Source organism: Cyphomyrmex costatus, unplaced genomic scaffold (assembly GCF_001594065.2).
Source record: "Cyphomyrmex costatus isolate MS0001 unplaced genomic scaffold, Ccosl1.0 scaffold344, whole genome shotgun sequence".
NCBI classification, from domain to species: domain Eukaryota; kingdom Metazoa; phylum Arthropoda; class Insecta; order Hymenoptera; family Formicidae; genus Cyphomyrmex; species Cyphomyrmex costatus.
Genome location: NW_017277600.1, coordinates 1,158,209 through 1,174,550, shown reverse-complemented (window position 1 = coordinate 1,174,550; position 16,342 = coordinate 1,158,209). Strand labels below are relative to the sequence as shown.

Genomic DNA, 16,342 nt, shown 5'->3' with positions numbered 1-16,342 from the left:
TGGAAAAAAATTTGAAGTCAAAATTTTTTGGGAGTACCGAGTAGTTCTGATCGGAGTTCTGGACAGTTCTCGGCGAGTTCTGTCGAAAAGTATCAGGGCTCAATGTGATTGGACACACGGTTTCCGAGATATACTCATTTTAAAATTGTTGATCTTGTGACAAATGTCGCTGTATCTTGCAAACCGTTAGTCCAATCGCTTTTCCACCTTACAGTTTTCGATAGAACTCGTCGAGTACTATAAGAAACGCAACTCAGAACTACTCGGTACTCTTAAAAAAATTTTCAAAGATTTCTACTATTTTTTTTAAACTTTATTATTCTTCAAAAATGTTTTTTTTTGTATCAAGAACTCTAGGTATTCACAAAATACTTCTGTTAAGCTGATCAGAACTATGCGACCTTGAATTTCGTTAAAAAGTTAGCACCCCATTTTTTAAAAATTATTAAAAAATGATTATTAAGCGCATATGTCATTAAAAATCATAGAGAACTCTTCGTATCGTCAAAAAGAAGCAGAAATTATCATCAGAACTATTGTATCTAAAAATCAATTTTTCAAAGATTTTTAATTTTTTTTTTAATATTCGAAAATTTTTTTACATATCAGGAACTCTAGGCAATCGCAAATTGAAGCTACTAAGCCTCTCAGAACTGTTCCACCTCGAAATTCGATAAAAAGTTAGCACTCCATTTTTAAAAAATGTAAAAAAAATGTTTATTGAGCGGAACTCTTGTTATTAACTATAGGGAACTCTTCGTCTCGTTAAAAGGAAGTGGGAACTCTAATCAGAACTCCTGAATACTATTGTTGGGGTGCTAACTTAACATACCCATTTATATAAGTACTGATATTAAAGTAGTAATAATCACGATTATAATACATGTAATTATATTTACAAATACCAAAAATTTTTCTCATTGTAATGTAACTCGATCGCTTGCACTCGGTAGCGGCTATTTCAATCAAACTAGCTCGAGAATAACCAAGTGATTGAAAAAGTAGGTAGGTTAGGCTGAAAAGAGTCAGCGGACGTGTCTATGCGATAACAAGAATGTAATCAATGACTCTTGAAGAGATAACATCAAAAGGTGTGTTCGTCAAAAGCACATTTTTCGGGATGCGCGTCTTATACGACAATGTCTCTTGCGATGGATTATTTTTCACGCACAATCTATATTATTAGGAAATATATATAATACATATAGAAGGTAAATAAATTGGAAATATTTCAGATTATTCTATCCTTACGAAAAAATGTAGGAAAATTAAGTATTTCATTTTTATTTTTAACGACATTAGATGTTTTTAGATTTAATGTTTTCCTTCTATTTCCTACAAAATAAATAAACATTAACATTTTCGGTTATCGAGGGAAATCTTATAATAATTATTGAAATTTTTATACATTTCATCTTTGTACTTATAAGTCACGCGGCAATCATTAATCGGTTTTGAAAAATAGATATAATGCCAACAAAGAAAATGTAATATCTCTCATCTTCAAATCAAGAATCAATTTAATATTATTGATATTATAATAATATAAGCGTTTTATAAATTCACAAGGAATATTTGCCTAACTTACGTATTTCCTTCTAACGACAATCAAACAACTTTTACTACAATTACTTTGTCATCAGAAATAATAGAAATTCCTTATTTCGAATTACATGCTACAAGAACTTTTTGTGTCAGTTTTATCAATAATTAATTAATCTCATTTGTATACGCGGAAGAATTTTCTCTCAAAATTTATCCTGAAAATATAATAGTGTGGTACAATATAATATTTTAAAGACTTGTCCACTCGAGTAAAATTAATCAAACTTATTTTATATATACATATATATATTTTCTTGTAGTTTTTAGTTTTATTAGTAAATGAGAGATTTATATAAAATTCTTTGAAATATAATGATGTCCCATGATTACCACGTTTTCAGGGTAAATAAGAAAAAATATACACTTTCCGTGTATATCGTTCATTCAATCGTTTGTATGGACATCGATTTTTCTCCACTCGGCTTTATTTTTCTCTACGCTTCCCTTTCTAACTTGGTAAACAGATAATTGAGTTCGCGACGTTCCACCTACCATGAATTTCTTATTTACGCAATAGAGAGAGGGGACTGATCACCAAAGAGATCCCAAGAGCACTGATTTCTCGCGCTAAATTATATACAACATCTATATACAATCAAACTCGTCAACCTGAGCCAGCGGCGCGGATTTTTAATTTCATGATCGCACAATACTAAAAAGAAAAACATGGAGTTTCGAAAGTTTCGAAGAGTTATTATGCAAAGCGGCTACTTATAAAACAAATAAGTTAAAATTTATTCTCGAACGCGCTTCTCGTCACGTCACGTCAACTTTTATTTCGTGCTGACGTAAAAGCGTTTTATCATTTTTATTATTACTCGTTCGATTCTGTAATCTATAGTCGCGCGATTATTTATCGCTAAATTAATATTGCGATTTACTGTGTTATTACGGAAATAACCGAAGTAGAGCTAACACGAGAAACTTTTGGACGTTTACAGATGAGACGTGTAATCGCCCTTGAGTTGTACCGTAATGTACGATTGGAGAACGGATCACGCGAGCTTTTGAAGTTTTAATTTCTCCAGGCTTTCGTTCACGACGGTAACAGCGAGATGTATTGGCCAACGAACTTCCGTCGAAGGGCGACAGTTTTTCTCTTCGTGAGACGCTGCCATAAATCTGGCGGGATTTAATATCGACCTGCTGCCAATTTCGCGTTCTAATACAGTTTATTGTCGGAAGTACGACGACGAATTTGACAAAGGAAATATGTTGAGGGAGACGAATAAAGAAGTACAAGGACAAAACTTCAAAGGACTTTATCGACTTAAAAGAAAAACTCACGTGTATATCTCTTTCTGTGAATGTGTGTATATATGTATCTATAAGATCGTTTTATTCGATTCTATATGAAGGAATAAAGATGTTTCAAGTGTCTTGAGAGTGTCGATGAATTTTCTGCAACTAATTGGAGCTATAAAAAGAATGCGAATAACCATGAAACATCTGGATCCTTGGCATTTTAAAAGTGTGTCCACAATACTGCGGTCTTATAAAGGTAGAACAACGTAAACACGACAATTAAGTAACAGAGCTCAGAAATAAAAGGCGCAGTTGGACGTAAAGTTTGATTCGGGTCAATTTCTGATAAAAGAGGGAGGAACGAGAGATTAACCCACAGTAGGTGGAGCACTGAATATCAAGCGGGGATGAATGAGCTTTGCAGCCGATCAAAATAAATCCGTGTTTTCAACGATTTGTTGGAGTGCCGCCAGACATCGCGTACATCCAAATAGTTTTTGTCCGGTTTTATCTGTGCTCGATCGACGCGATGAAATCCAAATCGAGCACAATGTTACACGATTATGAAAGACACAAAAAAAGAGTAAGAGTTACGTAAATCTATCCGAACGCGAAATCTAAACTAGTTCAAGTTGCTCGAACGCAAGAAAAAATATATTTGTAATAATGAGAACGACAAAGATTTTCTTATTCCTAAGTGCCGCTCCTAAAAATGTCAAAATATTCCAAAAAAGGTTTAAAAAAAATTGTTCAATTTTAGATCGATACGTCTTTTATGTCTTTTCGAATTTTAATAGATAATTCGCGTCAGGTGAAACGCTTTAACATAAAGTTTCGTATAAAACTTAAAACTTGAAAGCTTTGATCGTCATATTTTACATAAATCAAGAATTTTAGCTTTAAGCTATTCAGTGGAGAAACGGATAGAATTGACTGCAATCCTCTACGAAAAATGGAATCTGAGAAAGTATCTCAAAATAAGCTTTATGTGAAATTCTTCCACTGAGAATCGCAATAACCACGACGTTCTTTAAATGTCAAATCAACTCGACGGATTCGCAGAATTCATCTGTCGAACCATTTCATCATTTTAATCAAGCGTTTCTTGGCAATCGCGTAATTATAAAGACAAAAAGACAGGGCACATATTATGGAATTGTTTCCAATAGATTCCAATCAGGATTATTTCATTTTCTCTGGAAAACACAATAGACCTATACTTAAAAAGTTGGTTGAATTAACTGTGAAAAATGATATTTGGTTGCAAGAATTTTAACAAAAATAACAAAACTTTTATTTAAAATCTTGAATTAATTATAACAACCGCAGAAATTCTGTTTAATTCTTTTTAGTTCTACTATACTTTTTTAACTACATATTATTATGTTAATCTAATCATGTCCTCCTTTTCTTACAGTCATGACTATATAGATACTTGGATATTATTAGTATACATACCTATGCACTAACCATTCGTTCTAACTGGTATTGTACCTAAATGTTCTATTTGTGTATCAATCAAAATATTTGATTAGAAATTCTGTTTATTGAATGAGTGCAGCAAAACTTTGTATATTATTAAAACTCAAGTAGTAATTTTTACTCGTATAAAGTTGGTTTCCTAACTTCTGAAAAAATTAACTTTATAGCTCATTCGATTGCACCCCGTTTGCACGTGTGTGTACACATTTTGAACTTTTGTTTGCACACTTCTGGTAAAAAGTTATTTGAAAAACAATTTATGGGAGCTAATTTCACACTAGCCACCAACCACGAGCAATTAGATTTAACTCAATTGATAGATTTTTGTTTGCACATTCCAAAATAAGTCGATTTTCAATTGCACGCCTTTAATTAAAAAGTTTTTCACAATTAAAGTTTCGAGGACGGTAGATTTACATAGATAGATTTAAATCGCAGTTATTTATACAGTATAAATCAAAATAGTATAAATCAATAGATTTTTATTTGTACATATTAATCAAAACTAATCGATGCAAATAAAACTTTATACAGGTCAGTAATTTAGCATGTAAAATAAAAAATTCTTCTCTCTCTCTACCGTTAAAAAAATGTTTAAAACTTAAGAGTTCTATTATATAGGCTTTCAAAAGATGATTATATATTTTTTAAGTTTCCGTAAGTTTGATAATTTTTATATTCAAAAGGGTGAAAGTCATAGTGGTATAAGTTATTTTTATGATTTCGAGAAACAAAAGGTTTTTTCAATATATTTGCTTTAGTAGACTATATGATGATTAAAAGTCGAGATTTTAAAAAAGTGACTTACATTCACTATCGCTTTTATATAGAAAACTACATTCTTTTTACCACAATTTGCTTAATTACAAATATATTTTATTAATTCAGTCATAATTGTTTTTTTCCTATAAGAGAATAATTGAACAATTCCGATCGGAATTATTCCATTCCGAATAATTCCATAATACGTGCCGAGATCTCATTATCCTAACCGACACTGTCGAAACCCCAATAATGGCGTTACGAAAATTGGAGGATTTTCGTAACTACAGCCGGCATCCCGCTCAATTAGCCGCACGTAATTTGATTTTGAACGGCAGTCATACCGTTACCGGCCAACCGATCGTTAGCTTTTGGCTTGTGTCGAAATCGCTACGCCGAAACCGCATAAACCGCGCTGGCTGGAGTATTTCGCGTATTTCTACTTACGCCTCAAAAATCAAACCAAAACCTCCCCAACATGCGTCACAGTAAATGTTGCTGGAGGCAGAAGAAGTTTATTGAAACGGGATTGCCCGCTCGAGTCGGCCAAGCAAGTCATAAAGTCAAGCTGCAACGCGGCCGTTTACTTAATTATTTCTATAAAGTACACATCCAAGATGCGTAAATGTTCGCTCGCTCGTTCGCTTTACTGAACATCAATCAAAAGAATATTTTGTAGCAACGTGAATAAAATTAATTATCGCGATGTCGCAATTACGAGAGAAACATTTCGTATATTCAGCTGACGTTTCCTTCTTTAATTTTATTTATGAGAAAAAACCGAAGTGAAATGTACCGTCACGTAGTCATGCCAGCGCTATTTCAGTAATTAAAATTAATACATAAACATTTATACATTTTCTTTCATCAACGTTCTAACCGGTCTCTCTTCCTCTACTGAATCCTTGCTGCTGCTTCCTTCGCTGCAATAAAAAAATCAAATTCGGAGCTTTCTTCGACTACACATTTTTTATTGTCGAAATTTGCGTCGCTCCAGAAAGAACGATATTTTTAATATTAAATTATTTCAATATAGTCACAATTAATTAATATTTTAACACTCTTTTATCTTTCGTTGTAAATTTTTATTGCTTGCAATAAAAATCCAATTCAAAGCTTCTCCTCGTTAATTCAACTGACCGTAAATTTTGGCGATATTAATAAACTTTGTGGTCAGTATTGCAAACTCTCGAGACAAATACTAACCTACAAACTGATCGACTCGCGTTATGCAACATGGATTAAGGAAGCAACATTTGACCTTTTTGCACGCGCAGATACTGTGATCTTTAACGGTTAAACCCACATCATATTCTAAACGACGCGCACAACGCATTTCCAGAACGAGAGGTCCATTTATTATATCGAGAAAGAAATCACTCTTGATGTAGTTATACGAAAACAGACAGGATGCTCTCCGATGCCAACAAATGCCAACTCGATTTGACAAAACGTCATTTACTCTCGATTTGCATAACGCGATCTGGTTGCAGTCGGGCATGAAGGCCCGTCGGTATATATTAATCATTCTTAAAATTGTTTGCTTCTTAGGCTAATCGTGAACGCAGTTAAAACCGCGTAAACAAGCGAGTGAGCTCACAAGAGAAAAAGAAAGATAGAAAGAGAAAGAGAAAAAAGATCAGTAAGTATTTTCATCAGGCGACCGCTACTCTATCCGTTTCCGTCGTATTCTGCAAGCAATTTGACGACGGGAAAATTACACTTTGTCCGTAAAAGAGGCTCCGGATTAACGAACGAGTGCCCGAGTGAGCGTTCTCGAGTATCCTTTTAAGGCCCGTGGTGGAAAAGCGGATTCACTCCGGCGGCGGCTCTTACGAGTCTTTCTGGAGCTTCAATCTCCCGTGCTACTATTCCCCACCTTTCTCCTCGATTTGATGGCAATCTCCTTTTTTCCAACGTGAATAGGGTAGTTTTGCGGCTGCCATTCAGTCAGTTGAACGCGCGTTGCCGTTAAAAAGTGGTAATTAATGCATATATAGTGTCGGAAGGAGTATCCTATTATTTACGGCGACAGTTGTACGCAAATGTAAGCGTGACATCACGTGAAAAGATACGCAATTGTGTAGCTGTCAAAAATGGCATTTCATGAGAGTGCGAGGCACGTCGATCAGAATACATTCGATTTCTCAATACATTTATTCGCTTATATTATATATAATATGACATTTAATATTTGCTTTTTATTTACCGTACTCAAGTATTACACAATAAATAACGGAAAGACCTTTATCGGTCTGAGATGCATGGATCTTAATGCTTAAATAATATTCCGATATGAATTTATATATCCGGTTTTACAACACGCACGCCGAAATTATTGTGTGTGTCTTCAAACATAATTTTAAACCGAAGTAATATCACAAATTAAATCATCAAGTAATTTAATAATATTGATGCTAATAATCAAATATTATAATTTTTCCTATAACGAGTTCGAAGTTCTATTCCGTTTTACGCTACATAAATAAAATGCTGACTGTGTCACAGACTTTCGTACTAAAAATGTTTTTATTTGAAAAGTTACATATTTCAGCGTATCTAAAAGTTATGAAACGGGAAACGAGAAGAACACGAAATTTGAAAGTACCACTATAGAAAGAGAGAGAGAGAGAGAGTCGCAGAATTAAAGACTCCTTCGGGCACCAAGAGGAGTTACCCATTTACGGGTTGAAGCACATATGTCGCTCGGATATATAATTACTTAATTTATAGCGAGAGAGTTCGCCACGAAAGCTTACAATAACGCTCGGGACTCTTGCGAGATGGTCTCGTTTATTTACTCCTAAAAGCTCGTTTTTACAATCGAGCCAGACGTTTTTATTACGACACGAGACTAGCGGGATGCGACGCATTTCCCCGGCTCGCTGATTGCTACCTTTAATTACACCAGGGACCGCAGCTTCTCCGATATATGTCTCCTTCCGAGAGTGCTGCTGCAGCTTCTTTTTCCTTCATGCCTGCCCGGAATTATTCCCTTCCGCGCGTGAAAATGGGATGGCAGTTATCCGTTCTGAATACCAAGAGAAGAGAGCGAGTGGCCCAGTATTTTATCGATCCCACCTGAGCCAATCAACGATTAACCGATCCCGTCCGACGACACTGATGGATAACGCCAATATCGTCGCGCTTGAATCCTTTCAACAAGAGAACCATACTCCAACGAATAAAACTTTATTTACGGAATATATATATATATATAATTGAACTCGAACATATGTGGCCGGGGAAGGAGAGAGGAATTTGTTGTGGGAGCCGATGGAGGATTAATATATGGCGATATAGAAATAGATTGATAAATCCTCCCGAACTAATACGCTTATGGTTCGCTTCGTCGTCGTAATAATCCGGGGATTTATAGAAAGCCGGTTTGCGAAATAGAAGAATTTAAAGAGAAAGAGAGAGACAGAGGAGGGAGGGAAGGAAAGAGAGAATCGTCAGTACATCAACGTTATACGAGCAGGAGCAGAGAAGAAACGAGGATGGCGCACGTCGACAGAAGAGAGAGAGAGAGAGAGAGAGAGAGAGAGAGAGAGAGAGAGAGAGAAGACAGAGAGCAAACTTTGCCAAATGTCAACACTAGCAGTAGTTTCATTATTTGCGAACCGAAACAATAAAGTGCTTCGTTTCGCATTTGTTCCTTCTTACTACACATTCTCATATCGATCGTCATTTCTCGATCGCGTTAAGAATTTATTGTCACAACAAAACGCTCGATCGTTCATGAAAATCGCGACGTTTCTTATCACAAATAAAGGAGAAGAAAAGAAAAAGAAGGGGAAAAAAAAATAGAAATACTGAGAAAAAGCAAAGTTAACATTTGCACTGTATATGTAATCGGTATCTTCCGAGCTAACGTATATTTTTTCTGTAAGCATACGCCAGGAAATTTACCACGATTATTAATCCTCCCAACGTACGCAGAATCGCGCAGCAGGGCATCGAATGCCGAGCTGTATTGACGCGATCGTCTATATATGTATACGTATTTCACGCGGTGGGCAAAGACGGCAGTTAATCAAAGTCGAAAATTGAGTTGTTCCGAGCTTCTACTATATTAGACCGGCATACCGGCGGTACGTGCCGTATCACGACACCGCATTATACTTTATAGTTCAAGGATGTACGGTACGCATGAACGCGAAGTGTCCTTCGGTATCTCCGAAGTATCTCTATGAAATGTCGAACGTAAAAGCGCTGAAAATGAGCTCGTAAGAAAGTTAAAGGCTGTGGAAAAGCCGGCCATCTCCTCGCTAACTTGACAGCTACTATATATCCACATTATCTGTTAAAGAAAAAAAAAAAAAATTCACGTGACGTTCGTTATCGCGTGATATATTTTTTTCATTTTGCGCGAAATTCTCCGTTAACCTTTAAGCGGGTAAATGGAATGGCTACAGCACCGCAGTTCCTTTGGTTTCTTTAAAACCTTGTTCTGGAAAAGGGACAATAAAAAGTATTGCCCCGAGATAGCGAGAAGTTTTAAGGGTCGTCTACAATGGAGGTAATAAGCCGTAAACTGTAAGAAATTGATCAATCGTAGTCGATTATTCTCCTCACATTCGATTGCGATTGGTCGATTTCTTACGGCTTTCTACCTCCATCGTATATACAGACAACCCTTTAAAGTTCACCATATTTCTCTATCCATTTTCTCTATCTCATAAAGGTATATATAGCTAATGTAAATTTAAAAAATTGAACATTTTACAGAAGGGGGTTTTTGAGTCCACATAGAAAGGACGATTTTGCTAAAGTATCTTAAAAATTTAGCTATAAATAAATACAGACCTGAAAATAATTTTGATGGGCCATCAAAACAATTATGTAAGACGCTTAAACTGATTGCTGGAATGTCCAAACTTTTTCAAGTATCGTTCATCCATCAAATAAGATTTCTACGTAATTATTTAGATAGATGATCGAACAAAATTATTTTCTAGCTACACTTTTAGATACTTCAATAAAATCGTTCTTTCCGTGCACATATCAACTTGCATATCCTTCACAGAGTCTATTTATTTAAAAATACTGTTTCAAAGTCATAATTTTATGCATTCAAAGAGACGCGTGCATGTTGAAATATCGCGCGGCGCAAAACTGTATATATTTTTTCTGCTTTACGCGATTTATGAACGCGACTCATAATTTACTGAGTTTTCTCTCGATCTTTCCCGCGCGGACTCGGGAATTTTCTCCCCTTTCGGAATCTTATTTTACGCGACGCGCGGGCACGCGGGATCCCTCTGCAAGTGGTTCGCAAGAGCGCGAAATGCACTCGAAGGGCATGGTTATCCCGGCGTCTCCAGATGCGCGTTCACGCATTTTTAACTTAAGCACCCCGTGAAGCGGCGAGGGTACAGCTATTACGCGACACCGCTTGCGCATTAATGCTGTCATGAATAATCTCGACGTCGCCGCGCGATCTTTTTTTTTTTTTTCCTCTTTTAATTAGCTAGCGCTGAACGAGAGGGAGAGGAGCTCTGCGACGTCGTCGATGACAGCGCGTTAACGTTGACTTATACCGGATTTACAGTCGACGTACGGTCGACTGGGTCGGTGTGACAAGTCGAGTATACTCGACCAGTGTCAACGCTTTTAGTCGGAGTTAATTTTAGTCTAATATTAGTCGACTAAGCTTCTCTCAGCGATTACTACGCTACGTAAGCTAAGCATATGACCTGGTTATAGTTTATTTGAGAAAAAAAGACCGTCGGCACACACCGAGTGTCCCCATTCGGTCGCTCAAACTCACCGCCATGCCGGACGAGCCTACCGCTGCGCCGCGGCCGCCGCGCGCGTGCCGCACATTTCTCGTCTTTCCCGATAACGTCAACAAGTTGACAAGTTGCGGATCGAAATTTTATCACGTCGATGATCGTCGAAACGGAGCGCGAGATTTGCCCACGCGCGCAGACGGACGCCCCCGTCGAGTCTGCTTTTCTCAATGGCGCGATAAAACTTCATGACGAATAATACAAATCTGCTGTTCACTAAGTTACAAAGGCGTTGCAAAAATAATGAGCTAAAAACAACTCGCGCACTCTGACATTTTTTAGAATACACCTATTGGAGATGTATCGGGGATCCGATCCGGCCGTAATAATCGAAGGCTGATCAGAGAATCGGAGGCGTTATATTCCCCACGCGCGTGCGATTCCTCGCAGAATGTATTCGAGAGGAATCCCGCTTCTACGGAACGTATTTACGAGTACATTCGCGACACGATCCATAAAGCACGCGACGTTACGACTTAGTTATTACGACGTGACGGTTTACGCGACACTGGATGCAAACGCGAGGGGGAGTTTCTATGGAAACGGTAATGGATCTCACTGGTTAATCCAAATTTAATGATCATAGAATAGAGCGACCAAGATGATTAATCGAACCAAAACGTAGAAATAAAATCAATATCTGTCTATCAACCAAGCTCTGATCTGTATTAGTAGTGTTCTAAAGAGAAATGATAAGTGATGTGATAAACCGCGTGATTTTTAATTGTCTTGGATCTGCGAGCTTAAGTTATATCCTAAAATACATTATTCAAGAATGTCTTGAAACTTTCGCTTTAAGTAATTTAGGTGTTAATACATATATGCCTGTAAAATTTGATGAGCTCGATTTACCGTCCCGGTTCCTGAGATATAACCAATCAAACTTCGCAATTTTTCTATATTTATCATTTATCATTGTACAGTCATTTCCGCCGTGATATGACACGAACTTTTATATAGCATTGAAATCGCATTCGAGAAATTAATGAAAAACGAGTCTCAGGTACTTAGGTTGAATTTATGAAGAAGCATGTGTAACAAGACCGCAAATATTCACCGTATGATATTAAAGTTTGAGTCAATAAAAAAATATATTAGATTAATTTAAAGATTTTAACGAAATTATTGGCTCATTGCTCTTATCTCTTTATATTATTTGTTCAATAAAAAAATCTTGATTTTATACATTCTCTCTTGAGAGAATTGACCAAGTCTAGTAGGTATGGCAACGTCTAGTAGGTATGGCACTTTCAATAACAAAATGCGATTACCATCACATAGATTTGGTATATCTCGTTTCTCATCAAGAGTGAAGTTATGCCATTCTTGTAGTTTCTTCGCAAGAACCGCTTTGTATTTTTCTTTTCTTGCTAAAACTTTACTTTTAATATATTTTCCTTTATATCGTGATTGTGCAGACATTTTTGTCTTTTATATCGATATTTTGACAGCGGTGCTTCGGTGCTTGTATATCTGTCACTGTATTCGTCTAGTCGTAAAAATGCGACGTTGTCACAATCTAATTTCTCTTATGTACTATACGTTATACGTAGATTTTCTTTCTTTTCTTTTTAAATTAATTAACTTATTTCATTATTATTTAATATTGTAACTGTATAAAATACATTGCTTTTATTCTTAGAGTTTACACAACAGTATATATTGATTTAAATTTAGAGTTATGTTTGAATCTGTCGTTGGTTCGCATAATTGGGGTATAACTACCTTAATCTAATAAAAGTGTATGGGTTTTATTGTCAATTTTTCTTCAAAACTTATATATATAAACCGCGCACAATATTACACGATATAAACTCGTTAGCACCGAGAGAAGTTCCCATTATCCTGTCGTACAAAAGTTATTTCGCTTATACCAGCGATCAAAGTCGACCAGACTTTCGCGTAAACGCAAAGATAAATCCAACTCAAACGACCCATACGATCCTTTGATCGTGGCGCGACACATAAATTGCAAAAACATCGCAGAACATTCGAGAATGCACTCTAAAAAAATATAAATGCAGATTTAACATGTGATATTTATATAATTATCACTGCGTTGGTGTTTAGTATCAACATCATCAAAGTGTGGATTAAAAACTGATATATGTATCACATCAAGATGTAAATTTAAAACCTCTGTTTATATTATCAGCATTATCAAAGTATATAAAATCTCTGTTTATATAATCAGCATTATCAAAGTATAGAATTAAAACCTCTATTGTTTACGTCGACATTATCAAGAGCGATGTTGATTGTCACCCGAGTACCACGCAGGTATCCTTTTGTTCGAATATTGAACAAGGATAAAATGGTACCTATAGGGAACACTCGGGTGAGAATAAACACTCCCACGGTATGTACTTAACACTAGGTTTTTAAATCCACACACCTTTGATGGTGTTAATACAAACTTCAGGGATTTTAAATCCACAGGCGCATCCATTCTCTCCTTCTTAAGTAATATTTTGTTCTTGTTTAAAACCTCTAGTGTTATAAACTTACATACCATTGGCCGGTATTCATATGATCGATTTTATATTTAAGACCATCTTAAGTATAATTGAGTTGCCACGAAGTAATCAGAGGGCCACACATCAGCATTTTAAGACATTATATTTAAGACAATTTTAAAATAAAACATAAATATCTCTCATGCGCTGAGAAATCATTTAATTAAATCAATTAATTTCTTGCTCGGATATGGGCAAACAAAATTTTGGTTAATGCAATAAAATAATCTAGTAAAAACAAAATGTGTTGTTACTTTAATGTTTCACTTGTTTCTGATAAATATTGACATTTGATAAACTTGTTAAAATAACTTGTTACAATAACCGAACGTTTTGTTTCAATTATTTTATTGTTTCAATCAAGGATTTCGTCCATATCCAAACAAGAAATTGATTCAATTAAATAGGTTGTTCAATGTGACAGTGTTATTAACACAGTGAGAATTATACAGACACGTATAGCGTTAAATCCACACATCTATATTTTTTTAGTATGCTACGCGTTTAATAACATGGAATCATTGTTACCGCCGTTCCGTGCGCCGACGGCTTTGAAGGAATTGCTCATGAATCGACTACGCTTCGCGAACTTTACTGCTGGCTGAATACAGTTTAGCGAACTTTCGCGAGAGAGATACCGCGTCGAACAATCGATACCCGGAGCTACTCTTCGCCGACGGCAAGCCTCCGTTTGTGCGAAGGCGAGAAATACGTCGTTCAAAACGACGGGAGAATCGAAATATTTCAAGATGGATTTTAAGACTCCATTAACATACACAGCTATGTAATCCGATATTCAACGTGGTCCATTCATTCACGCACCAAGTTCGGTGTGCCAAGATACCGTTTTCTGATTACGTGAGAGAATGACTGACGAAACTATCGCGTTACGCTAATTTCGGAAGATAAACGGAGCGATTACGTGATTCAGCTAATCGAATCGATCATTTGTTCCTTTCATACAAAGGTCGAGAAGAATAAAAATGAATTACACACGATTTGCCGTTGATGTAAAGAGTATATGGATGCACGGGATAGAATATGTATTAATAGGATGTGTCCGGTGTGTATTTGCGCAAGGACACTTCGTGACACGCGACCTACTGATTCTATTAGCTCTTCGCGAGCGTGAAGCACAGCTGAGCCATAAAATTAATTACGTAAATGAATAGATCCTAAGCATTACGTTTGGCCGTCAAACGCATCACCGATGCGCTCGATTTTACGTCAATCCGGAGATAAATAAAACGGTTGCGAAGGACTACAAAGAATTTTTTAAAAGCAGATTAAAGTAACAATTTAAATTGTATGTTAAGAAGAGTGTCCTTAAACATATACATTTCGAATTTTATTAGGTTATAAACTTAATTAAAGTTTCAATTAAGAGCAAGAAAAATGAATATGTGTGATCGGAACGTTCCGATGAGAGAAACTGGTTTATCATTTATGAAGCTAGTTTATTGAATATATTTTCAGATCTGTTGTCTATACAAAAAAAAAACAGTTTTATTGAAGTATCTAGCAATTAGCTAGATACAGCTAGATTAGTATTTAATTAGGTATAGCTCTGAAAAGAATTTTATTGCATCACCAAAATAATTACTTAAGGACGCTCAAATTGATTGCTTCAGAATGTCATTTTTTGTAGCATTGTCGTCGTGCTTGAACCTCTTATATTAATTATTTTAACAATTCAACATAATTATTTTGATGATCTATAATATAATTGTTTTCATGCGGTTCAACAAAATTATTTTCAGAGATCTAACTAAATTTTTAAGCCAGTAAAATCGTTCGTGTAGGTTCTCAATCGATCGTCTTTCAATTTTACGATTTGTAAAATTTGTATGAGCGTCTACAATTTCAATTTTGATGCATACATTTTCCGGCTATAAAAGAAAAATAAAGTAGGGAGAAAGCACGTGCTCTCGAACGACGGTCGCTCGTAAAAGTTTCTGACTTTTGCTGACGGCACCCTTCGCATCCCTCGAACACGTAGTGTTTTCCTTTATTCAGTCGTTTTGGGCGCGCACGTGAAATGTTCACTTGATGTAGCGTGTGTGAAGTTGGCACCTCATCTTTTTGCGCCACAAGTTTCAATGCAAGTTCTATTTACACTCTCAATAGGTCTATATAGTTCCTGATCAGCTTTAGAAAAAGTACCGTTGATTTAACTCGAAAAATAACGTTTAAAAATTGATAATTATTGAAATCTTATTTCAAATTACATATAATCAGTAAAACTCGAGTAGTATTAAAGCAAACTGCTCAAAAGTAGCAATATTTATCGTTTTCTTGTACTTTCGAGGGGAAAATGTCGTACTAGATTTACGAAATTAGCACGTCATCTTCATTTTAAGCTCTTTTAGAATAAAAAATGCGGAACCCTTTTTTATTATAAGAAACTATAGAATTATGAAAAGTGCTACTAAAGCTGACGTTCTATTTAATATGACAGTAGTATTTTTCATAGTTCTACAATTCCTTCCTTATAGAAATAAAAAAAAGTTTCTCATTCGATTTATACTAAAATATCAAAATTGAAGATATAGCATGCTCACTTTGGTTTTTTAGTAGGAAAAAAATGCGAAATATTGTTTAAATTTTTATAAGAAACTGTACAATTATGAAAAGTGCTACTGTAATTTTTTTATGTTAGTAGAGTGTCACGCTAACTTCACAGATCTTTGGCGTGTCGCCAGCAAAAACGGAGTTCGCTCTACCCAATCGACTTATTTTCACGAGGCCGAAAGCTACGGTTAACATCCGTGGTTTGCGAACCGAAAATAACGCGAACAGTGTAAACATTGGCAAGTTATAATCGATGCAAAGTACCAATCGACGCGGGGAGGTTTTAGCGAGAGAGCCAGAGGTAGCGAAGGACGGGAGAGAGAGAGAGAGAGAGAGAGAGAGAGAGAGAGAGAGAGAGAGAGAGAG

General features: G+C 35.9%; 1 protein-coding gene across 2 annotated transcripts in view; it reads right to left on the bottom strand.

Annotated features, from left to right (window-relative positions):
• The window catches only part of Gprk1 (G protein-coupled receptor kinase 1), a 25,909-nt gene that overhangs the window by 8,234 nt on the left and 1,333 nt on the right, over positions 1–16,342 (bottom strand). The gene's annotated exons all lie outside the window — the stretch shown is intronic.